Source organism: Varroa destructor, unplaced genomic scaffold (genome assembly GCF_002443255.2).
Source record: "Varroa destructor unplaced genomic scaffold, Vdes_3.0 BEIS01000001.1, whole genome shotgun sequence".
Lineage (NCBI taxonomy): Eukaryota > Metazoa > Arthropoda > Arachnida > Mesostigmata > Varroidae > Varroa > Varroa destructor.
Genome location: NW_019211454.1, coordinates 32385942 through 32412699, shown reverse-complemented (window position 1 = coordinate 32412699; position 26758 = coordinate 32385942). Strand labels below are relative to the sequence as shown.

The following is a 26758-nucleotide window of genomic DNA, read 5'->3' as shown; positions in this document are numbered from 1 at the left end:
CTCTTCAAAGAAGTCGTCAGTTGTCTTATCAAAAACCTAGGCGTACCAAAAATGGTATTTGGAGCCATCTTGGTGGATTTTCGACCGCTTTAAACCCGTGTAAACTGGCAACGTAGGCCATCGACCTTGAGCAAAAAGAAGTTTCTAACCCTAATGAAGGTCCTTCAGGCAGGAAACGATCGAAAAATAGCAGGTCTCTACCCAAATTTTGGAAATCACGCAGTATAATACGCCTAACTAGTCATAATTAGTGTTTTGTGCTATAAACAACCAGCTTTCGTCTGGTATAAGGACTGAACGTATACTCGTTACGACGAAAAGCCTGCCAAAGTTTTTCCAATATGAACGTACCACCCTATTTATATATATATATATATTAGTCACGTTCATTACAACTATAGATAAGTTAGCGCATAGCTACCTTACGATAATAAACGCCATTCAAAATGGTTTGCTAATGAAATCTGCATTGGGTCCTCCTTGAAACGGAAAATCCCCTTAACAGTTCGAAAAAAGTTTGTTGTCAATTAGGGAGTCTTCATTTAGGCTCTGTTAACACACTGATGTAACTTTACGGAATAAAGGGCTGATTTAAGTATGCAACACGTTTATGACAGGGACATCTGGATACCATCTTCAAAGGTCCTATGATACTATGATTCCATAAGATTAGTATATAACTAAAATGCAATAGCTACACCAACGACAACATCGTTCGTTCAGATTGGACGATGAATACGGAATGTTCGATTAGCACCACGCGCGGATATCGTGACATTACCAGTGACATCTACGACATTACGTAGCGACTTACCACGTGAGTTTTTGAAGAAGAAAGGTCAGGATGGCGGCAAGCATTATTCTGCACTGTTCTGCATGCATAATTGCAAAATTGCACAGTAGTGACTGTCGATTCCAGCTTGATGATTTCTACTTCTTTTTTTTTCTCCCGAAGTTCACCAAGGCCGTCTTCTTTCGATATATATATATATATATATATATATATATCCGATAGGAAACTTGGCAAATACATAGATTCTAAAAATGGCATCCGACACTTTCCGTAAGAGATATTGCTGAGCTTCCTAAGTTTCGAAATTGTAAATCCAATGGGATGTAAATGCAAACTATATGCTTAAATTACTCCTCCTTGCAACTCTGTTTTGTGAACTCGAGCAAATATGAGAGAGTACGCATTTCAATATGATAATTATGTTATACAATTGTGACGAATAAATTATCTTGCGTCGCAGGCCTGATATCATTTAATCTAAAGCAAACAAAAACACTCGACTGCGGAAACATATGACATATTCAAGTAAGTAAATAATTATACATTAAGTAGTATATATGGCCTAGTATTACACGGCTTATAAAGATGGTCTGAGGATACCTCGGTTGCAGATGTATCGTACAGTCAGATCTGTTTCTTATCGCGACGGTTTAGGTATCTCCTGTTACTTAAACAAATGCGAGATAAACACGCTCTAACTGTGAAAAGATTTTTTCTGAATTTTGAATTTGCATCTCTTTTTTTTTTTTTTTTTTTTTCGCAAATCGAAGGAAAGGCAGTTTTAGTATGACCTGGTATCACAAAAATATCACCTAAAACCGCTCTATGCTTCTTCAATGTGTTGGAATAGAGTCAATTAATCATACGACAAGCGTTCGTGGATACAAATAATAGTAACCGAGAGAACTCAGCCATTTGTATCGCTTATAAAAACAAGTACGTCGCTGCCAATAATAATATATTGATCTACTGTTCTTGATATATATATATATATATATATATATGTAGATGAATATATGTCTGCGCTTTTAGTTGTATGAGCCGGAAAAAGAAATAATAATGTCTCAAACAATGATTTCCTCCTGCTTAAATGACCTAGACAGAATATAAACAAGCAATGGATCTGGAAAGACACAACGGCAGTTGACAACCGGGAACGGGTGGGTCATATAAGACATTAACATTAGATAAAAGAGATGAACTAAAGAACTTATCAAAATATTCCAACTTTAAGATGGTCTTACTAATGTACCTAATCTATTCTCGTTTAATTCTATGTGCTTACTTGAAATGTTTAAGGTTTGAATGGAATCTCAGTAACCATGCTCTAAATTTGAGGAAGTCTAATATTATGTGATATAATTCACACTACGGATGAGTAAACAACGAAGCAATAGGTTGGCTTCATCCGATCTGTTATTCTTCATTTCGCCAAATATATATTTTACATCTCTAGAAGTCAATTTGTTTTCGAAATTTGTTTCATTTATTCATTGTTGTTGTTGTTGTTGTATAAAAACCACCCGAACAATTAGGGTTTCTGCTGTGGGCTAAGGATGCTTACAGTTCTACGGCAAGCTATAGATAATTATGTTTTCATGTAAATATCATAAACTTTCCGAACCAGTATGCGTATGTAAATGAAGATACATTTCAGTTCAACCCGCATATTCATGTGTCTGTCGTCCATTCTCTCCCTGAACGGCTTTGCTCGGCCATTTCCGCTTCGTGATGACCTTCCCCGCACCCCTATAGGGCAGGAACTTTTCCAGACTACGTTCCACTTAGACAAGCAATCACCGTTACGCGCTGGTGACGCAACAAGGTCGAAACGTATCCAGCTGGACCGTTGAGGTTCAAGTTGCGAGCTCGCTTCTCTGTTTGTCACATAGATACACCCCCGCTGCTCGTACCCTCTCTCTTATCTCCCTCCACCTACCATTACTTAACATACGGTTCCTACACTGTTCCTACAACTCCTCCTGTGCAGTGTTCTCTGAGAGATATTCTGTAGTTAGTTAACCACTTCTGTTTTGTTCGTTTCTCCCAGCTGTATTGTACCGAACACGGTAAGGAACATTGAAGGAAGTATTGGGCGTATAGGCGCAGTTGTTTAAACGAACCACCTGTATATCCGTGCTGCTTACGCATAATCGCCGCACTTTTATGCCTCAGGTTATGGACAACAGATAGAAACCATAGGATTGAAGTAGACGTTTTGCAATTGTTTAACTCTCTGTAACACGTCGTATAGATCACATGTTTTATGATGTGATTCCCGTTCTTCGATCTAGCATTTACGACAGAAGACGAAGTAGTGCCAAACTTTCTCCAAGAGACCGGTTTCTATTCTGATTATGGTTTTCGACTGTTTTCCTTTTTGCACAGTTACCTGAAATTTGGCGAGATTTTGGGCTTTTGCGCTCATCAGTCCGGCTCGGAGGAGCCGCTATTAGCAGCTTCTGTTAACGCTATTAGCCAACTTCAAGCTCGCGTCGTTCTTCAACTTTAAAACAATGCACATAGAGTTGAAATTGCAAGATTAGTAGATCTATTCTTAAGCTTGATACGCAACCATGTCACCATATCATCACCGTTCATGTTCGTGCTGCTGCTGTTTGAATGGTGCTCTGTTTTGGTGTGACAGCCCTTTCCCGAAGCCCTCTCCTATTAGCCGGTACCACTCGCCGGGCACCATGAGGTGCCCATGGTGATAGCTACAGAGACAGTAGTCTTCAAAAGCAGGTGAAACTAGAACGAATGCGGAGACATTGACGACAGTTTATTGACGATCTGGCTTGTTGACGGTCCATTTCTAACTGTTATTCTGAAATTGGAGTAGCAGGAGCGGTGAAGTTCGTGGCAGATGTCGGTAGCAATAGTTCAGAATAACGCGCCAATGTCTGCTATCGATGCATAGTCAACGCGCCAAGCATCGACGCTTTCGTTCCTCCCCGTTGACGAAGAGCGAAGTCAAGAAATTACAGATTCATGTCTTCGTCATATTGTCCAGAGGGTCACTCCCGTGTAATGGATTCCATTGAATGCTTGCTGCCGCAGTATGATTCGTCGTCAGTCCCCACTGCTCACATTAAGAGCTCTTAAATTGGCCCATGGGGTTAATCAATGACGACAGAAGTGGTCGGCAGCCGACTGTTTAGACTAAAATACAACTGATAAGTTTTACATGAGTGTTTGTGCCAGTGAGTGAAGTGTGAAACACGCACTAAGAAGCGACAAAAAACACAAGCGGAATAGTACATATACAAATATACACACATACATATATATGTATATATAGACATATATAGTTGCGCATGCGGAATTGCTGAAATTCGAGCTACTGATAGATCATCCTCAGTGCAAACTGTGCTTTTTACTGTTACTGAATCTATGGATATTCTGACAACTGTGTACCATCGATTACTTTAGATGCCCACTTGAGAAAAACGTCGAAAAAGTCGAAAGAAGGGAACTACAAGGAGTAGTGCCAATATAAAAAAAGAGTGAGGTTAACAAGCCCAGAGACTCAACATATCCAAGTTGTTTTACTGTCTGATATCATATTCGGTGTAATCAACTCGAACGAACATTTGATCTTCTCGCACATTTGGACATTGAGAATCGACCTACGAAGGCGAGAGGAACAGCTCAGCTATGCGGACAAGTGTGGCCTTCAGTGAGCAAGCCCAGGTATGTACCTGCTGTTTTGTCCTAGAACCCCTTATTGTAAGTGAGGAGAGTCGTTTTCTCTAAGCAGACCACGTTCTCGTTGCTATCATTGCCCTTAAGGCTGCTGGCATTATCCATGAACCAAAAGAATGGACAGATAGAGTGGTCAGAACGAGATCTGTCGTCTCTGTCCGCCACCCAGACTAGTCTGAACGAAATGGTTATGGGCCTGCAAAGAATAAGCACTAGAACATCATTCTAAACTATGACTGGTATTGTTGCTGCAGCGGTGTTCGCCATCCACCGATTGGCATCGAATGTGCGACGAATCATCGGGGGCAGGGGTCAGCGGGGAAGAGGAGGGGATACTGAGTACAACAACAGCCTCTATCTTATTCCCATTGAACGGTTCACCTGGCGCCATGACTGCTTTGTTGGTTTCAGGTTTGCATGATTTTCGCCACTAACCTTGCTTCGACAGCGCTGGTGTTATAACGCGCGCGTAATATCACGTTCAGGATCAGGTTCAACGCTAGATAACGCTCAGTTATAATTATCATTAGTGGTTACCCTAGTTTCTAATAGAATCGTCCTGCAGTAAATGTCCGCGTATCCTTTAAATCTAGCGAGATGGCAATAAATTGAATGATCTATGAAATACTTGACAGAACAGATATTTTGAAAGCTTTTTGCAAATGGATCCGCAATAGCAGCAGATTTGGCATATGAACGTAGTATAGAAAACAATCTCTGACGATTGAGCATTTTAATGCGTGAAATCAATGATGGACGGAATGCCTTTCTAATCGAAACAGAACGCTTTCAAAAGTTACATATTGCTTTTATGATTATTTATCGTATCTTTATTTCTCTCGTGTGCTTTGCCAATGCTAAATCCTTTACCGTCGTTGAAAGACATTATGAGAACGGGTTTTACCTGAAACAATTGACAGAAGAGCATGAGTTGCTTTTCCTTAGCATCGTTCTGAACCGAGTTTAGTGGCGGACAGGAAGGATTATCTTTTGGAGTAATGCGTCAATGTGAACTGGTAGTCTAGTTTACAATAGTCAGATGACTGACCCGCAGTCCTCACCGTGAGTATAGTCACTCAATGAACTTTTCACAGCACGCTACTTGCTTCCACCCCTACCAGAAACTAAGGGCTATCATATATATTTGTTTTATCATCTAGCGCTTCGTCGTGCCATGAATAGAGTTCACAGCCGCGGTATGAGCTGTTTCACTTGCGTAAATCCCGGTCCATTCGTCTTCATTCATGGCCTATCATCACACATATTGACCACATATGTTAAAACACTCTCGAACTAGTTCGGGGGACGAATCGCTTCCAAAAAATGAAAGACAACAAAAGAGTGTAGGTATCTGTTGAGCATATGCTTGCCACAAAGCTACATACTATGGCGTTAGCGGGACCTATCCACTCAAGATGTTACCCATGCGTGTATCTTCTACACATATATAATACGTGCTGCATCTAGGCCGTACGACTCGTCTCAGCTGCGACTCGTGTCGCGGACGTACTTTGATTGACACCATACCTTGGTCCTATCAGCTAGATTTGCCCGTTTTTTCGATGAGCTTCAGCTTTTCTGATGCACCTCCATCGATGTGCGTCCAGCTGCGAGTCAGTCAGACTTGTGTTGACCATCCCCTACTGCTTCTCCTACGTCTAATGCCAATAGGCGTCTAGGCAAATAGAAGTTCTATGGACACGTCAATTTGGCGCACGTTTCACTAGAGCTCACACAAGTGACGGAATCCTTTAGATCCGTTGACCGATGTGACAGCGCACGAGTTTAGGACTATTTCATTTAGTAGACTGATTATCGGAACACTATTGCTTGCTAGTGACGGTAACGATTAACTTCGATCATTAATCATAAACTACTACGTCGTACTTTTTTAATTCAAACGAGATGAATTGCGATCTCTGTAAAAATTACCGGCATTGTACAAACGATGGTCGTGTTATATATGTACGTAAACAATTGTTGCCATTATAGAATTAACGAGCTGGTCAACTTGTGCAAATATTTATTTTCGTCTAGAACGAGAACGAGTGGAAGCGATTGACTCAGGCGAGGAAAATTGAATTTATTCATTTGACACGTATAAACAAAGTGCTACTTTAAGTAGAGGCCACGCTGCGTAAGCAAAATCCATCAAGCAGAACCTAAGCAAACATATATTATACCTTAGTAGAGGCCACTTGGATGATTCAGAGCGACAAACGTCTGTCCGTCCGTCCCTTCGTCTATCCGTTAGTGCGTGTACACGCCCGTCGCTTGAAGGGAGACGCCCCAGCAGCGCAATTCGTTGCGCCGTTTTACTTGTGGAGGATTTGCTGTCTCGGAAGTAGCAGGCGAGTCGCTTGAGACGTGTCTGCGCCATCACCTGTCCGATTTATGCGGGGGGGGGGGGGGGGTATCAGCAGTAGCCGCGATGTGAAAGAGATTTCGAGACGGACGGGGAAACTGTCAGCTATCAGCCAACGAGACGGACACAACAAGGTAGAAGTAGAAGAAAGAAAAACGTGTATGTAATATTGCCAGATGGAAAAAAGAACGCTGGCGTTAGTGAAACAGTAACTGTTGCTGGCAGCATCAGTGGTAGAATTGAACTCGGTATCTCTAGCGCATGTTGGCTGGCGGCAACTGACTCTAAGCCGGATCGCGCCAGGTTGAACGCAGCGTTGGCGTCTCTATCGATGTGGGAAATGATACCCCCGTTTTCCGTTCGAACGTATACTAGTTTTTCGTCCTCAGCTGACACCGTAGAAGACCGTCGACAAGGCAGTGGAGCAGCCCAAAGCAGAACGAGGAGCGTCGGAAGCGAACGAGAACGGTAGAAGAAAAAGCAGTGCGTAAGCTAGGGGCTCGTGTCTATTGACTGACCCGCTCGTTGCTATTACTAGGACCAAGAAGCTGCCGCCGCTACTAGTGTGGCCGCAGGTGTAGCTCACAGATTTATAAATTATGAACGACCCAAAGGAGAGGCCCAACCAGGCAGGTTTGCTCGCTTGACTAGTCGCTGGATGCTTACTCGCGTTGGATCGCTGCTTGGAGTTGGCCTCTTCGCAGTTGATTCTCAGTCCGCCCCCACTCAAACTCAGTACTAGGGTGAGTCTGAGTCAGATCCAAATTAGGTAAACTAGCGATCATTCAGACAGACATTGTACTATGCTCTAGCATTATAGGGGTAGCTATGGTGGAACAGGCTTTGTTGTCCAGGGGTGCAAGCCGAGCGTGCTATGCGTGCTCGATCAGATTGCTTATACCTAATGCGGTTTGGATAATGAAAATTTGCCACTTGAAGTACACCGAGAAGCGCCATCAGCTTAGTATATAGCAGCAGTCAACAATAGCAACAACAACAATGACAACGGCAACAACTGAACTAGCATCTAAACGAACGCGCGCATGTTCAAATATCCTCTAAAGGTCGCGAGTCACAGATGAACACATGCATACTATAACTACGATCATCATAACAGCAGCACAAATAACTTGTTACGGGTCGACCCTCTGAAGGAGGAAAACGTAGTTTAAGGGAGAAAGATAGGAGCAAGCTTTACTGGCATTACAGCTATGCATGGGGTTCCGAACCCCCAATATAGAGTTTACTTGGATAGTCTAGTGAGGACGCCGGTTTTGCCGCTGTTGCTACTAGTCGCGATCGTGTGGTAGAACCGACGCGTTTCTATCTCCTGAGAATTGGATTAGCTCTCCATGTGGTCAGAGAGCGTATGAACTAGCGGCCAGCCGGCTGACTGGCTCGCCGCCAGGATACAGGTCTTAGAAGAGGAATTGACAAAAGAGACAGACGGGCTAACCAGCTTGCACGCGTCAACAAGAAGGCCGCCAGATGTGCTAGGCATCATTGTTCCTAGGCAGGACAATTTACATCGACGCGAACAAAAGGCTACCGTAAGTGTATGATCCAATCAAGGGATCACTGTTGCTGGCACAGTCATACGAATAATCGTAGAACACGCTACTGTGAGTTGACTGTCATTGCGTTCTGTCATCTACAAACGTGTTTTTCCCAAAAGCACCTAGTTTGGGTAACCACTTGGCAGTTGTTCTATGCTTGAGTAAATGTTTATGCACGATCATGTGCCATTTTCGCCATGTCATTCTCGTTCGTGCCGTTTGTGCTGGAAGATATATCATGTAATTTCATAATGAGAGCGTGGCAGTAGATTTCCGTTTCTCTCTAGGTCAAATACTATTACGTATTGATAACTAGTTTCCATTATTTTAATGTGATTATTTTAATTATCATGGATCTGCTTTAACGCGTATCGTCTAAGTTAAATTCGAGGTCATAAAGTGTCGTTTCTTTACAGCGAAGTAACTTTAAAAGCACTAATAGTTTCAAGCTTTTTGCTTGCACATTATTGGCTCTAACATGTACGCACTTGTAGACTTTATTTTTTGTATTAATAGCACAGGCACATACTGCAGTTCTGCTTCACTTGATCTAATTAGAGTTTTTCATTTAATTATTTTTTTATTCGGTTAGTTTGCAATATCTAATGAGTGCAAAATCATATGCTACTTCTGTGTTTGAATTCCGTACTCTGTAGCCCCCGATTTCAACGGAACTAACTTAGTAAATTAAGTACATTTTGTAACATTAGGTACAATCATTCAAAAAAAAAAAATAAAGGAGACCAGTATGTAGTTAAAGCTGGTTTGAAGAAAAAATATGGTCTCTCTAAGGAGTTTTTAAGGACTAAGTTTATTCGCGCCACTAACTGGCGTTAGATTTTAGTCAAATTTGGCCATTTTGGTTCGCCATCAAAGCTTCGCCTATCAGTCTAATTTGTATGTGCTTGCAAACACTATAATTCGATATTGATTCATCGGGTTTCGTTTGGAGTCGATCTCAATCCAGTTATTCTTAATGCTGAAACACAACGATGGCAATACGTTCGAATGGACATAACCGTTGTCTTACTCTATATTCGATTACATAAAATGGAGTTCCTTTTTTTGAGACATAACCGTAAAAGGTCATCTTTAATCCAAATGCAGGTCTCTTTGCTTGTTACAGTTTCGCCTTTACTATGCCCACGTCAAAACCCATTTGAGCAACCAAGTGTCTCTCCCTCTCTCTCTGCTTTCGAATTAAGTCAGTGTTACATTATGTATTTATAAATATTTGGTGCAATTACTGTTCTACTATCGGTACTGTATTTTATACGTACTATTCATTGTGAGCACGTCAATTTGCCTTTGTTTTAATCTGAAAAGACAAGAGAACGGGCGGCTAAGGAAGGGCTAAGTCCGGAACAAATATTTGACGTTTTTTTTAATACCTTGCATCGTTCGTAGTTGATTTTTGCCTGTGAGCGTTTTTGTGTAACTAAAAAAAAGCGTAACAACGTTAAAGGTTAGCGGTTTCGACCGATGCTACGATGAAAGCAGCAGTAAGAACAATAATGCTGGGCTTTCTCAACTACGGGACGAAAAAATCAAAAGACTCAGCTACCCACGAACCTCTCCGTTTTGACTCTCTGTATTGGTTGTGTCGAAGTCGATCCTGCACTCTGCCGACTTTCGCCGTCGCCAAATCTCGGCCATCTCGACTCTGGTTGTCTACTGCTGGCCGACTTAAGATCCCTTCTCGGAGTTACAGACATAGGTAGAAGCAAACAAATCTCTCTCGCTCTCCCTTTTAGTTTCTGAAGTTTCCTGTGGCCAAGAAGCTTTGAGCAACAACGGTCATCGGCGTTGTTGAACAGCGGAGGGTCGCCGCTGTTTGCTTGGCTGCCGGGAACCGCTGTAAGCGATGCCCCACGCTGGCGACTGGACCCTTCGGCGCCGCCCCCACCAACATGTATTCGTCTTCGCTTGCTACAGCTTGTTGAGTGAAGGTAGCGACTTCTTGTTCGATGCTTCTGGCTGATCGAATAACGCCACGCACAAGCTTATGCAGCGAAGACCAATCTTTGCCTAGGTCTTGACCTTCTATCAGATCTCTCAGACCTCTTCGAACGACAGGAACACCTCAGACACATCGTCGTAGCTGTCGTAGGTAGGTTGGCGAACCTAGCAGCTCGACTAACTATCTGTTAGCTGGGCACGCTGTTATTGCTGTGGTGTCACTGTATTTATTCTGCAGTAATCCAAAGCTGAGTCGAAACGACAGCAACAAGATCCGAATTGGCCGGGGAAGACCGATAAACGTATCGCAGGTGAATTCGTAGCTTCATAGAGAATCGGTGGGTTAACGAGTTCATGCCGTTTTCTACACGATTCTTGTTACCTGCTAGCCCCTGTTGATGCAGCGGACCGTTTGTTTTCTGCGGTGACCGTAACGATTTTCGGCAGGTCTTAGGTGGAGGTTACTGTATTCAACTAAACAACGACCACGAAGAATCTCAACGAGCAACGATTCTTGTAATACAATTTTCTAAGCTAATGTTCAGTTGCATGGAACAGCTGGACGATGGCCTTGTTGGATTTGGCTTAATCGAACCCGACGAGCATTTAACTTCAGAATAAAAAAGAAGTCTTACGGGTCACTGCTACGTATGCATTACAATAATACCGAAGTCCTAGTACTGTGAAGAGCTGGCGAAATTGAGACAAGCTCGACTACGATGAAGCGGAAAAAAGATTTCATGCACTTTTCGTGCTCATCGCACATCCGCCCGTTATCTTGGCGATTTAGTAGAAGATCCGGTCTATCTCTTAGCGGGAACAGGTACAGAATGTCAGTAGGGATAAACTTGACACTAATGTTGTCATTAAAGGGCGAGGTTGTTCAATGTTATCTTACATGTTTGTTCTAGGGCCACAGATGGTAGACAGCGGAAGAAGGAACAACGTTCGAATGGGAGCAGGCGTCGGAAATAATGCCCAACGACGACTCCAGACGTAAAACTCAAATCATTTATTTTTGGTATAAACGCCCAATAGTCAATCCTTTCGTGTGAGCCTTTCTGTGTATGCAGCAGCACCTTAATGCTGCGCATCGATGTTTACGTCGCCGACTTTCTTCCCTTATTTCGTTTTTGTGCTAGTGGTCAGTCGTATCAGAGAGATCGGATGGCGTCTGTCTGGTCCTTGGCCATCGTCATTTTAAGGCGGTGACTGCAACAACCTTTTTACTCCCCGAACATTCAGTCGCGCGATGCTGATCAGTTTCATTGGTTGGTGATAAGATAGTATCATGCAAATCGCAACGCACAACCAAGCGCCACTAGCCCACCGGCAAGCCGTCATTGCTAGTGCCAGTCAATCGAGGTATATATCTATATAGACGGGCAAAGTCACATGCGAATTTCGTCCACGAGTCAACTGATAAAACTCATTTTGGTTGATGTGGAAGGATTCGCAGCGTAGCTAGCTTCTGCGCGATCCCGTTAAAATTTTATGTCGCCTGGTGGTAAACACTTCACGCTAGAGGCTCTGCAATAGGTCGTCTAGACTGATGTAAGACACCTGTTATCGTGCCGCACCGTTTAGGATAGTTGGCAACGTCTGAGCTAGCAATGGTAACAATCGCATGACAATACAATGCTAATGTGATCCGCTCTGATATAGCAGTTGAACTGGAGTATAATATACGAATGGTATCATACGTTTATATACTCCTCGTACAATCGTACTCCGTTCAGTTATAACTAAACGATATCTCCACTACGTACGACTGCTTCGAAAAAATACCTGTAAGTAACCAGAGGTCCAAATTCATGGTTTACGCAACATGTTTTTTTTCTCTCTCGTCTAAGCTATTAGGCCGCTTGGGGAAGTCAAGGCCATATATCGCATACGTCATATTTTTTATTGCATACGAAAGGAAGCTAGCCTCTGATCGCTACGAGGAAAATTGACCTGGTCAAATATGGCGACGCTACGTTCGCTCCGTTTGAACCAGCAGTGGCTTACCTCAACAACAGAATGAGGCTTCGAACCAATAGCCTTTCACTGGAGGACACAGCAACAGAAACCATTCCAACAGTTATATATAAAATTTGCTTTGTCATCAGCAGCTCTCGGAGATGTGCTTCAGTGCTGCCATCATCGACTGTCACTCAGCTGAATCAAGCCGAAATCTGTGTGTAGCTAAAAAGTTATTGAGGACTCGAATGTAATTAATTGGATGGCCTAAGCCAAGCAGAGCGTATCTCAAACGTGATTCCACATGAACACCTCTTGAATAGTCTGTGAGGGGAAGCAAACTTTCTGCTCGCGTAACATATTGTTGAATAGCATCGTGGACCTTATGCTGACATTAGCGTGAATGTGAACATGAGCTGATGTTTCTGTTGTTTTACTACGAACGCTATATGAAGGTATGGTAAAGCGGCCATGTGTAAATGTCCATGTTGGTCCATATTGCCATTGTTAGTTTAGCAACAGCTTAGATATGCGTATTATACGGATTGGTTTGAGAGATGCAAATTCGATCCGTACCTAGTATTCGACGAAGTATCTCAATCACAGTGGTAACATCAGGATAGTAGTGACATGTCCTTGACTTTTTCCAATCGAATAATATATGTTCTACTGCTCAGCAATTACCGATCGCAGGACAGAGTGGTGATCTTATTTACATTGGATTTCAATAACCACGTGCAAGGCCACTGGCTTTCTAGAAACGAGGGTTCAACTCGATAACTAATGCTACTGGTGCTTGCATATATGTTTTTTTTTTTTTGTAAAACATATTAAACGGTAAGCGGTTTGATTGAAGGAGAAAAACGGAAAATGTGCAATTACCTTGTTTATTATATGCAATAAGGTCTAATGCAAAAATTACATGATTTGTCTCACCAAATATTCTACATATAGACAAACCAGCTATGTCATATACAGTCAGCTTTGGTTATCCCTTTGGTGCGGCTGATGTGAGCGTTGACAAACCCGATACATGGCAATCATTTGGTTGTTTTGCATCTCGTTTTCCGTTGTTACTGCTGCCACGTTGAATTTGTCCGGTATATCAAATCTAAATAATTCTGAGATCTTCTTTGCAACCGTCAAACGCTCTCAGTTGTACCACCCTTTGGAAAAGACATTTTGTTTCTATGAGCCTCTTTTCTTTTATTTGTCCACTCCTTATGAGTCTTTCGGCCTGGCCAAGTCGATCATTCGTTAGAAGAAAATAGTTCGAGGCGGCAGTTGTTGTCCTGGTTACAAGTGGGGAACTGGAGAGAGAGGGGCATGCTCGGTTGGGCAAGCTGAAAGATCGGGGACGGGTCAACGGCCTTCCGTCGCTAGCATTCTAAAAAACAACTAAAGGGTTTCGTTTGCTTACTTTGCTTCTCTTTTAACAATTTTTTCAAACACCCCCGCTGTCGGCGTCGGCTACCCCAGAGCTGTAGCAGCAGCATTAACAACGGAGGCTCCTAGCCGCTGTCGTAGAATAAAGAAAACAGAGAAAAGCCTAAATATTAATGACAGTCACTTGTCGTTGCGCTGCTGGCTTTTGCGTGAGCTTCTGGTCGGGGAGGCTCTTTTTGTCTATGAGGGCAACACTGCCACGCTTAATCTGTAATCATTCCATTAGGTAGGCTGCCTAGGCAAGGTTTCCGTCCCTAAATCTAGTTTTGCGGAGCGACAAAAGCAGGTTACCCGAGACAGCCTTTTTTCCTATACTGTTTAAACCAAAGTCGAGCAGTGTAGGTTGTTCTCGGACGAACGATGACGCTGTTGTAAAGGGGCAGGGAGCACAGAAAATGGACGACGCTCGAACGACAATTAAAAAAAGAAGACATTTTTTTCTTTGCAAAAATCATTGGGTTTACGAAGATGACCGTGGCTACTTAGGGATCTACTGTAGTTAGAAAACAAAAGAGAGCTGTTAACAACACGGGGTAGGAACAGAGGAAAGTATAAGCGGTAATGTGCCAAATTGCGTACAAGCTACTGTGTTTACGAAAGTGAGAAGTGTATGCATGAGGAGGAAATAACTGCAGTTATTCTAATCTGAATAAATAAATATTGGGATATATAGGTGTTTTTTGAATGCCTCGATGAACAGGCGGATAAACTAAGTGCTCTTGACTGTAGCAAGACAAACGGGCAACAATAGGGAATCTATAGGTGGCAACTTATACAGTTATTATTAATTGGACAGGCAAATAAAAGTCGATAAATAGTAAAATAAGTTGCTTTCCTTTACATAATCCCCGTTCGTCATGTCTATATGCTCTAAGCATTCCGAGAAAGTTGCATATCGTTATTTGTCTGGCTTTGTTGGCTAGCCATTGCCGTGTGACCGACCAGTTTTGGTGGTTTTCGATATTACGTGAAATTGTTATAGCAGAAACGGTGATAGGTTGCTTGAAAAGTGTGACAAAAAAGCTGCTCACGGCTACTTAGGTGGTTAGCTAGTGAAACAGACGGAGATGAACCGACTGACACAGACAGATCGATCTGTCCAGTTGGTTCGACAGCGTAAAGCTTTCGAAAGCCAGTAGATCTACCTGCCTTTGCCAGCCATGGAAGCTCATCAGCAAAGCGACTATCCGAACGAGCTGTTGAACATGCATTAAGCATTGAGTTTACTTATGTATATGACCCCGATGACGACATTTACTGCTGTACTTGCGACAGAGATATGCATCTTAGAGGAAAGATACACCGAAATATAAGCAACATTGACACCGAAAGGCGCGGATGGGTATATCATTTTAAAATTGGCGCTAAGCAGACGACCCGCCAAATGCATGTTATAGGACGTAGTCAGCTGACGCAGCGATGAGGTTTGCTGCTAAATCCAAGAAACAGAAGATGCAGACTTCAATTAAAAATGATAGAGGATGATGTTACGATACAAGACATGAAACTGATGTAGTTTGCCGTCTAGGTGTGTGCACTGCGTGCCATTCGACGTATCGACGATATGTACGATAGCACACCACATGCGTACGAAATCTTTTAGGATAAAAACGCTGCCGGTTGGAAAAAGCGACTGGAACTATTTAGCAACCGATATAATGTTCAGGAGATGGAGTTGACGAGAAACAAGCTTAACTGACTTCACGGGGTAACCCTGAGTGGCCGTTGTGCCTTTAAAAGACAAGTTGAAAGGAAGTGCCAGTTCGTTAGTGGTGCAACAAGTGAAACGCGAGTTTATGTGGATATGATTACTTTAAATAAGTAAACAAAAAGCGATATCGATAATATAAAATATCTGTACGTGCATTCGCAGTCGTTTACTTCTCCGGTTTTCAAAGTCAACCTTTTGTAAATTTAATTCATTATTGGGAAACATGGTTTCCTTCCTGCTGCCATCATGCAAATTGAAACGATAAGCGAAACAAAAAGTCCAGAATGAACTTAATCAATGAAAACAGACAATGCCAACCATTGGTACTGGCGAGGCTTGTGACACCAATTAGGTCGTACTTACGAAACACTATCGTTAAAGGATTGCTCCCGTGAAATTTAACTATGTATTAACTTTTTTCCTAAATTGTGTGCCTTTCCAATAGTAGACCGGTAGGAAGGCTGATGTTGAAGCTGATGTTTTTGTCCACCTATCAGCAATAAATCTAATAAAGGGCACGTTGACTCGTCTCGGTGCGCGGTGTCTCTTTACGGAAGCGATGGGTGGTAGAGAATCTCAAATAACCTCCATATTTCTAAGATTCAGCCGGTTTACTGCTTAGTCGTGATACCGATGGGTCCAGTAGTCGCACATGATCTCTGAGACATAGTTGCTGCCCGAGGAGTTCTTTGCTCACCGCGATACTCATTGGCTGCTGGTTGCGCCTTAGCCGTTTGTCGCGGCAGTAGAGAATTAGGTGCACAAAAGTCCCAAAAGCTCAGATACCGCCGACGAGGCGTGTGTCATCTTCAGGATATCTGCATCCGCTTTTTCTGGGTATCCGATTACTTTCGTCTATGTTTAACTGGCTCTAACTTGTTTGCGATTCTTTTCCTGATGCTGTCGTTGTACAGAGCGTCACTGACGCCACTGGCAGCCATCGCTAGTGTTGGCTGCACAGTACGCGATGCACGAGATTTGATCTTTTTTTCGTTCGGTGCTCATAGAAGAGAGCACGATCGGTAAATGGAATTACTGGGGTTACTGTTCCAGCACGATCACGCGCGTCTTTCGTTGTCGGCGTTAGCATTGTCTCCGTTCATGATCAGGACAGCTTGTCATTCATGGACAAGGGGTAGGTGCTTACGAGCTGTGTGCGCTCATGTGCTTTGCCAGTTATCTGGTGAAATGACGATGACAACAACGAGTATGGCCACCCCACTTCAGTCGTGCCGCAAGCAGACACAGAAATTCACCGAAAAACACACATCCTTCCGTCCTGCGCATTTTTCCATGAAAGAAAAGTGTCAGTCAGGGCTCACTCATTTAATTTTTAATAGTTCGAGTGGCTTCCAGCGCAGTATCGGCTGCTTTCAGCATACATTGCCACATCAGTAACTCGGCGTACAGACTGCTGTTGTGCCGTCTGTTATTACCGTCACGAACTATTACCTAACGTGTGTTAAAGTTGACAGAGATAATGAGATACAGCGGCTAACTACGCAATAGGGTAAAGAAAAAAAGGTCGGAGAATTGAATGCTGAAAACGAAATTCCAGAAAGTATTATTAGCTATGGAATAAAGCTACTGACACTATTGTTGGTTAGGATGAAGGGCAACTGTTTTTGTACTTGTGGCTAGCTGATATTATTGGAATACATAAAGCTCGATTCAGCCATTTCAGTAGTCAGATGTATCCATATCGATACGTCTCAGATTTACAAAGCGGCTAGAATATCATAGCTAACCTAAGATTACCAGAGTGAAACAGAATATTAACAAGATCGTCGGAAGATGCCTGGAGCCGTAAAAGAGATTAAACTAGAGTAAGATAATTAAATAAAAATGATTATTATATCGCCGTATCGGCATGTTAGTTATTACTCCAGTTATTTTAATCAAGAGGTGAACGGAATGACTGGGCTGGAAAATTAATAAATTTATAATAAGTGATCTATTGATAAATGATCTTGCAACCGTGTGTGCTTTACAGGCAATTACTTCTACTACGCAGAATGTAGCATCGAAAGTACAAAATGTTTGAAAGTGAGCGGGCCTAATAATATTCGCATCACAAATTCATGTAAATATATAAAGGTCCCAAAAGTCTTTGAACATCTGGGAAGTCTCATCTCATATTTATTGAAGTAGCAGGAGAAAGGCGAATTATCGCAACAAGGAGCAGATTTATCAAGGCAAGACATCTGTAACATGCTTATACGACCCTTATAATTCATATAATACCATATTATAAGGTAACAGAGTTAATGTTTGTATTCCATTGCATACTTCTCCCCTGTATGGGCCAAAAGCAAGGAATAAATACGCCAGCGTTTGCGGCTTGCGATTATGGAACGCTACGATTTGGAGTAGCCTGGAAACTCCGAAGGTGTTGACGTGAAAAAACACGTTTGACAAAACTTAGTTTCGTGTAAATAACGTGCGCATAATAAAGTAAACCCCCTAGTTCAAAACCTTGCACCGGCGAACTGGGTCCTGTACGCTATAGACTTGCTTTCTAGATGAGATGACACTGTATGGATGCACGACATAGTTACACTCGCTTAGCTAAAACATTTGAAAAATAGTCTGCCTCTGGAAAAAGACCGCTAGAGGAGTTCAAGATTAATCGTTCGCACCTGCCTCGTGACCTTTTGTTATCTTGAAAATCGATAACGAATTATGGAATAGCGGTAAATAGTTAACCCGTGTTGACATTCTTATCTGCTGGTTCCTTGCTACAAGTAAACATGCAATTATAGTTGGCAGGAAAAGATATCAATCTAAAAAAGAAATCCATCTCAATTTAGAAATAGCGTAATGTATGTTTTCTCAGAATACGATACTCAATTGGACGTTTCTATACGCGGTAAAATATGGTCCGATTCCGCATTTCCTCTGTATAGCTCGCTTTCCAAGGTTTCCCACATTTGATTTGGCCTTTAGTAACCGTTTGTATTGCATCTTAGATCCGATCGGCTTTATATCATTGTGCATGGGGACATTTGTAGGTAGAGAAATCTGTATTTGTCAGTGTTTTTCTGTCCGGCCGGCCTGTTTCGAGGCTCAAAATTAACAGAGAACAACAGCAAACAAATTGAAGTTTAATTGAAGAATTCGATCGTTGTATCTATTATTCTTTACCGTCGTCATGTATCGGCGACAAAGTACCTTCTGTAAGTTGCGGCCGTTAAGCTGTCGTGCCAACAGCAAATGGAGCTGCGGCTAGGTAGACGTGCTGCTGGCTGTTTATAGTGGTCATTCTTTTAATATCGACGCCGGCAGTCGCATCATTGTGATTCAAAGGAAGGACGTGTCAAATGACTGTCCAATCTACGCCGTGCGCCGACCCTTTCATGCCTCAGTCGACAGCCGCTGATTGCTCCTTCTAGTGTATATATATAAATGTATGTATAATTTGGATGTACGCTGTCTGCGAATTCGTCGTCATCATCGCCATTGTTCCGCGTCTTCACCGCTGCTGCCGTGTACTTGCAACGTTTACTTTTTGTTCTGCTGCTGAATTAACCTCTATAGCTTTCATAATGATTACGTTGCCACAAGAGTGCGCGATTGATTCAACCTTTACGAGTCGTACAATTATGAGAGCGTCTAGCACCATTATTATTACTATCAACGCAATGAGTGTTTCATAACGACCGCGACGACGCGGTGCTAGTGCTTCGTCACCACGAAGTTCACGTATTTGCGCACGTCTTACGCTATTTTACAATTCAACCAGCCAATCAACCGATCAGTCAAAAGATCAGTTGGACGGTGGTCGACGGCACATACGCTGTTGTCACTTTATACCACGCGCGTCTGAACATATCGTTGCGTCGAGATTCGTTTACTTGTCCTGTGGTTCAGTCCTTGATTTAGGCAGCAATCGTGGCAGAAGCGTGATTAATGTTTGAACAAAGATGGCGCGATCATCCTACCCATAGCACAACATTGCGCTCTCAAATTGCCACCATGCAGACCCTACTCTATACTTTACTACTGCTGGTTCGTCATTACTGAAAAGCACTGGGATGGCAGTATGAATGGTCAACGTAACAGTATTGGATAATTTGAGTGATAGCTCCGTACTGATAGGATCAACAGATTTTCAATTTCCCCTCAATCACTGCACGAGAAGGTGCAGCGGAGGAGCGGCAGCCCCAGCAGAAGAGGGAAACGGGAACAGCGGCGACACAGACGAGGCGCCTAGCGGGCGAATATAGAAAAGGACGTAGTGATAGTCGCAGCAGGAGTAAAAGTCTAAGAAAGATAAAGGTAAACTCCTATTATTTCTGATACTGTTACTGCTTCTTGTGTTATTGTGGCTGCTAGAATCGCTGAATGATGCGTGACACGTACGAGACGACAATGACCGGTGGCGATCTCCGTAGGATTCAGCTTTCATGAAGCCCGTACACCAAGGCGCTAGAATGTAGTCGCAGCAAAAATTGTGACGGTGATTGTCGCAGTGAGAAATTCATGTAGGGCCATCCTCCGTTATCGAATAAAATGAAATTTCGGTCGATTCAGTCCAGCTCCACTCTGTCGCCTTGGTACGATAGCACAGCGAGGACGGCTGCTCGAATCGAACATCCAACTATCTGGTGATCCCAGAACGAAACAGCATCGCTAGCCAATCAATACGTTGCATATACGGTCACATTGAAGATAACGGTAGTACCAATATTAAACTATAGATACGAGAGGTGAACATATTGACCACTCTGCTGGATGCCGTTGTCAATTTTATCATTGCGTTTTTATTATAAGTAATTCCACTACTAAAACAGAAAAAAATTGTTAGTAGTAGTAGTTATATTCGTACAGACCGCTATATCTACAGCACCGCTTAAAGCGCTTGTTTTTTTTCAGTATTATTATTATTAGCCATCGCACGATTCTAACTGCTAACTTGCCATGTAACGATAATTCTCATTGCAGTGGCACAGAAGCTAAAAATCGGTCCCGAAACTGAAAAATGGGCGAGAAAGGAAGAGTGTAATGGCATACTTATGGGACGAAATAGATCCAGGTTATCATCGCGGTAATTTATCATACATACATACATAGCGAAATATAAGCACTATACATCTAGCACAATCAATTGTGGCTTCATTGTAGCCTTTGACTGGTTACCGGGCCGCTAACCATACAGGAAAATTGTCAAACCAGTGAATCGATGAACATGAAAAGAATCATTAGACCAAGCGCCGGGTACGAAGAGGTGGTGGCTAGGGTAAGTGGGGTGACAAGTGATACCCGTTGAAAATTCGCTTTCCATTGTTAATACTTAACATCATTATTGATTAAAGTAACCATAACAATTTTGTTCAAGGGAAACACAGACGTGAAATAGTAAAGTATCATTTAGTATCAATTGAACGGGATACCATTGCGGTTTTCGCCTGTTGCCGCTTACAGTCGTCAGAGAAAGCTGCCCGATGATGTGGCTATTTTCGCTTTCGCTGCCATTGTTGTTGGCCCAGTATTACATCCATTGTTACTATTATTATCTATTATTATTATCCTTTTCCTATTTGCCCCGATCTCCTTGATGCATAGTCAAGGGGAGATCGAACCTTGTGCTACGTTAACAGACAGATGCTTTTTCGGTACGAAATTTAGCGGGCTTCTGTATGCCATGCAATTGCATCTTTGCTAACAAAAATAACGCGTGCAATAGCAGGTGCGTAATAGTGCGAGCTGCGTAGTCGTAAACAATTATTGAGTCCGCATACCGCACGTCAGTTCTGCAATAGTTTTACATGAACTTTCTTATCACTATATGACTGTTCAAGATCGCTGTCACAGAGTTGCCCAAATTTGTACCGTTTTTTACTCTGCTGTCCGTCATGTTACCCTGATCTTCTGCCAGATCTCTACGCAGAAATATTATACATACGCATACGTATGTATCACTGCAGAAACAGACCAACGGCAAATCAGCTTCGCTGGTTTAGCGGTTCGGACAAATGGCCAATGTTGCTACGGGTTGGGAATTGGCAGAGTTGGTATTTCTGTTTCTTCTCACAACGCGATAACGTGTACATTTTCGTATTCTCTTATACGTCTGATTCAAGTAAAATCGATGGCAGATCGTACTTGAATTGTTTACATGTGTGTTGATAATCAGTGGAGCCAGTATGAGCCGCAAAGCCTCAAATTGATTAAATGCTATAATAAGCGAAATTGTTAGATAGATAGAGCCTCAAAGAGAAGTTTGATTTTACGCTCAATGTCATTTCCTGGGCAGGCTGGGATCGAGCAAAATTTTCCATGTTGAGCGTGTCTGGCAGCCGTAAACAATAACGCGTCATGTAGCCTCTTTAGGAAGGCGCTAAATTCTAACCAAAGTCCAGATTTCAAGGTGATCATTGCCACCATCGAGGATATATAGTCTTGGTGGTAGGCGAAGTAGTGGTAGTACTGTTACGGATAGAAATCTTACGGATAAGCATCTATACCAAAGACACGAGGAACGTGAATCTGCTGTGTGGATCGAACGCGCTGTTTCAAATATTCTGTGATTGATGCATCGCATCGGCGATCCACTATGTCAACCAACAAAAAGACAAAATCATGTTCAATGATCGATGATTTGTCGACCAACTCACCAGCCGATTTCAATGCCACCCAGACCTCTAAATGTTCCACCGAAAGATACACAAACGATCCTTTTTCTTTGAAAGATTACCTATTGCATAATAAAAAAAAAGACACATTTCTCAGCTCGTACTTTATATGTAGCCTTTTAAAAGTTGAACAAATAATTTGCACAATTTGAAGAAGCACATTTACTTTGATAAGCGGTGCTTCTCATGCAGCGGAAGCACCACCGTAGGCTCTAGCTACGATTGCCGAGAGTTAAGTCGATCACGTACGAAATACAATAGGCATAACACAAATAGCGAAAAAAAGGAACACTTAGGCAATACATAACCCAATCAACTGTAACCGTATATAGCAAAGGATTATCGCTAATAACTTAACCATAATTGCATGGCCTCAGCTTATTAGAAAAAAATGCAACAAGAAGAAGTTCCTTGTTGAAGATACCAATATCTGCTTCAACCAGGCCCTACCTTCCTCTGATAGATCTATTCCTCTATACGAATATAATGGTCGACTAGAGTAAGCAACTAATCATTCGCTGCCCTCATAGCTGTCTATCACTTTTGTGAGATGTATATCTAATTACATTTGTTGAGTGCCGGATATTATTACCTTGCATCTGTGAGCAGTTGTTATTCGAATAACAGTGATCATCATTGCGTTGGGCCAGAATTGTATCCGATCGGATCAAAAAAGCGGATTAGGTGATGGGTAATAAGTTCATCGTGAGAGTAGATAGAGGAAAGGAAAGAGAGAACCTGTTCAAGTTTTTCTCCTCTATTTTTCCAAAAGGGCGTGCGATTTTGTCTTTCATACGTTTCACACGTTTTTTTATGCTGCCTTCCCTAAAAATGGCGCAAGGCCCGGCCTAGGTAGCCGAGGTAGACTTCTTCCATATGACTTCGGAGAACCATACGAGAAGAAGGAAGCGAAATGCGAGGGACGAGGCAAACGAAAGCCAAAAATAACGAGTCACAGAGTGAGTCAAGGAAGGACTACAAGGAAGTGGATAAGGCTACGAGCTACTCTGAATGTAAGGTAGGACGCTTCGTCTGCGTTCGATTGCTGCTGTTGAGTCCATTGTAATATCTACTTCTGTTCTTCTCTTGCTTCGATCAGTTGTGTCGTTTGCCTTCGAGAGAAACGAACGAAGAGAGATAAATTGAGAGAAGGGCAGTCAGAGAGAGATGGTAGGGGCAGGGATGGGAAAAATGGGAAGAAAAAAAAAGCACAAGCAGCTGATCCTTTTTCCTATAGCCTACTTGGTAAGAGAAGAACCGGTAGAAAGAACGAAAGAATCGGCAGGGGAAAGTATAGGCAGTCGAGGCTGAACAAACGATCCGTCGATAGATGGTTTCGTCTATCCGCCGGTCTCTTTTGGTGCCTGCCTCGCCGGCGGTCTTTTCGTCTTTACTTACGTATGCGTGCAAACGCGCCGACGAACTAGCGAGCGGATCTCCGTAAATCCGTATCGGGTTCCCCTTTTCCTTTTCGTTTTGGTTTCCCGTCGCCTTCTTCGGTTGATTTTGCTGTAGCTGCAGCCGTTACCGCCACTATCAGCTCTAGCACCGCTATCCAGGATCACTATCCAGTCCATACGTTTCTCTCGTTGAATTATTTTCATTTCCTTTCTCTATTCCTTCAGGTTGCCTTCTCTCTGACTTTCCTTTGAACCTACAGCTGCATACGTCGATACCGCTGACCTTCGGCTTGCTGTTCTTCTGCTTCGTATTCATGATTGTCTTCTTTTCTCTCGTCATCCCCATGAATCCTCTCCCACTGCTGCTACCGGCGTTATCGCCGCCACAGTGAACCGGTGTGGCTGAATCATCCGTACGGTCGGAGCATGTATTTGTGCCCATGTCTGTGCCTGCAACCGTGGTTCATACTTCATCCGCGTGCGCTTATGTCTACGCCGCCATTCGGTACGCGTCTACGCCGTCGTGCTGTGTGATTCTCAAGTACTATTTCCGTGCACCATTTTCTCTTTTTTTCAAAGTTAATAGAAATCGTTGTAGCAATCATAGTTCACTTTATCGATAATGTCATTTTCTCACTCACCATAGACTCACGAAAGAACGTTACCCTTCAAGTTCGGTTAATCATGCTAATAACGATAGTAACACGATAGATCAGCATAGTCTACCACAGATAGCGTGCAAGTGAGTTATAGGTATCGTTATCCATTGATGATTTCCCTGTGTCCGACGGCCTCGCTGACCTGAACAGCAGTAACGCAGCAGAGTCCCACGCTGCGGTCTCTAACAAGGTTTGAAAACGATCTGCATTTGCAATTGCGATGCTGGTCGAAGTTGCGATTTCCTTTTATTGGTTTATCCATACCGGCGACACGCATAAGGCTCCGTTGCGTTCTCCCTTTCCTTTCAATATGAATACTTCCTCTCATGCTGACTGTCGGTACGTGCTTTATATAATGCGACAGATGCATGCATGGATGCCTGCGTCAACACGGATTATAGACAGGCAGACAAAGTGAGCAAGTGAGACAACGCTCTTTGCGTCTATCTGAATCTCGTCTTTTAGTAGCTTACTATATTCTTCCGCTACTCTTGCCACTCCGCGCTTTTCAAGTTCGTCTCTATTGCATTGTCATCGGAAAGAGATGATGACAGACAGAGATCTTCTATTTCTTCCTTGTCTTGCTAAGTGGCATCTAGCTGTCGTCCTTATCATCGCCGTTGCTGCGACAAAACTGCCGACCACAATGACACCTAGGATCAAGTGGTGTTTCCTCAACAGTGGCAACGAATGTCCAGCAAATGACAGCAGTGCGGCGGTAGGCAAAACACGCTTGTTCTAGGTGATGCCAGACTACTACGGCTGCTCTGGATGAACTGAAAAGCGTGCCAGCTACAGGGAATGTCTGCGGAAGCAATGGACGGGAGACACGAAAAACCGTGTCAGAACTCCGCCACAGACATTGGCATCACTATGCTCATCACCATCAGCATTATCATCGATGACTGCTGGAGCTGTATTGTTTGACGATTGTGACACTCCTCTCTCTCTCTGTCTCTACTGATGTCCCTCACTTTCGAGAGTTCTTTTGTTGTCGTCCATATCCCTTTTTCTTTGATGCAGCAGCAGCAACGAGTGGTGGCAAACGCATCCTCATCGATTCCCATCCATAGTTACCAGCACTGCTATTAGCATCATCATCACTGTTGTTGTTTTGGTATGGCAGACAACGTTTCGTCGCTTCGTGGCTTTTTCGCCCCGTTCATCGCCTTGCTCCTCCCCCGCACTGCTGGTTGGCTTTCTCGTAAGCACTAACGAATGATAGAGAGGACAACAGCGTTCACCAATCTCCAACACCGATAGGCTGCTGCCACCGGCCGAAGCCGCTCTCTGTCACTGCCGTCGCTGTCAGTGCCACCAAATTCGGTTCCTGCTGTTTCGGTCGTCACAACCAATGGCTAAACGTTATCGGCCTACTGTTGAAGACGTCAGCTCGCTGTTAGCTCCGCCGTGATAGTCTTCACCGTGATAATGATCCTGATTTATGCTGACTGTCCTTATCGCGATCATAATAATAATGCCGATGCAGATGTTGATAGCGCTTTTAGGCGGGTGGTGAGAGCGATGTCCTTCGGGTCTGCCATTTGATTGTTACCATTTATGCGAGCCGACTAAAGCCTTTGCAAGAGATCGTTAAAAGAAAGGATGTGCTGGAAATGGAAAGGGAAAGATTAGCCTTACGCAGACCTAATAGTATGCGCCTATTATTTTTACTTCTGCTTTGATCGCAGGACCGACTAGCCTTTAGTCTAGACAGCAATGGATAATGGACACCAAAAGGGAAAGCCTTGTCTAGTTAAAAGACTTCGGTTGGCAGTGTCCTTCGGGGAACGGTGATCTGTTGATCAAACGGATTAAAAATAAGAGGATATCAGAGAAAAGGTTGCGTCGAAATAACGTTTTGATAGCCATTTCGTCCTTCGTAAGGCGGAGTTTTTTCTCCTTAAAATATAGAAAATTCCTAACCCTGTGCACCCCAGATGCGTGCCAATGCGTATGTATGTTAGAATGTTGTGATCTCCAGCAAAGCGTGATTTGTCACCATATAATGCCAAAACGGAAAATGAGCGAATTTTGGGGCCAATCTCTTCTATTCTAATCGGTGAGAAGTTATTATCTGGACAACATCGCTGGTTTGCTTTATCTGGGGGCATATACAGCTATTTAGAGCGGAGCGATTCAGGCACAAGGCAGCTAGATCTTTTTTCTTCAGTCCCACTTCTAGCTGTGTATCTATCCGGATAGCGTTGGAGGATGCAAAAGGTCTTGCAACAAATAACAGTTGCTTTGCATCGCACACTTAGCTGAGAGACGACATCTGATAAGCGTGAATTGTCAGCTGATAAACATGCAGAGCAGCAATAACGGTAACAATCACTTTTCACCGTTTCATTTGTAACTTTATTTGTTTACAGAAGACCGCACACTGGCGTCAAACGTAAGTGGTAGCAAGATTACGAGCTTCAGATGCTCTTTTTCTGCGAAAGTGCATCTAATGTTTATTTACTTTCTTTCATGTTTAACTTACCACTGAACATACTTGATAGTATTTTAGGGAAATATATTTAGACGTCGTATGTTAATAATACGGTGTTCGGATCTTGGTT

At 43.0% G+C, this 26758-nt stretch overlaps 2 protein-coding genes across 6 annotated transcripts in view; one reads left to right on the top strand and one right to left on the bottom strand.

Moving 5' to 3' along the window:
* The window catches only part of LOC111249339 (uncharacterized), a 50597-nt gene that overhangs the window by 19295 nt on the left and 4544 nt on the right, over nt 1-26758 (bottom strand). The gene's annotated exons all lie outside the window — the stretch shown is intronic.
* LOC111249322 (uncharacterized) overlaps nt 3513-26758 on the top strand; it is a 149260-nt gene continuing 126014 nt past the window's right edge. For all 4 annotated transcript variants that reach the window (XM_086977629.1, XM_086977619.1, XM_022803050.2 and 1 more), the window contains exon 1: nt 3513-4486. The gene's annotated coding sequence lies outside the window, so the exon portion shown is untranslated. The remainder of the gene's footprint in view (nt 4487-26758) is intronic.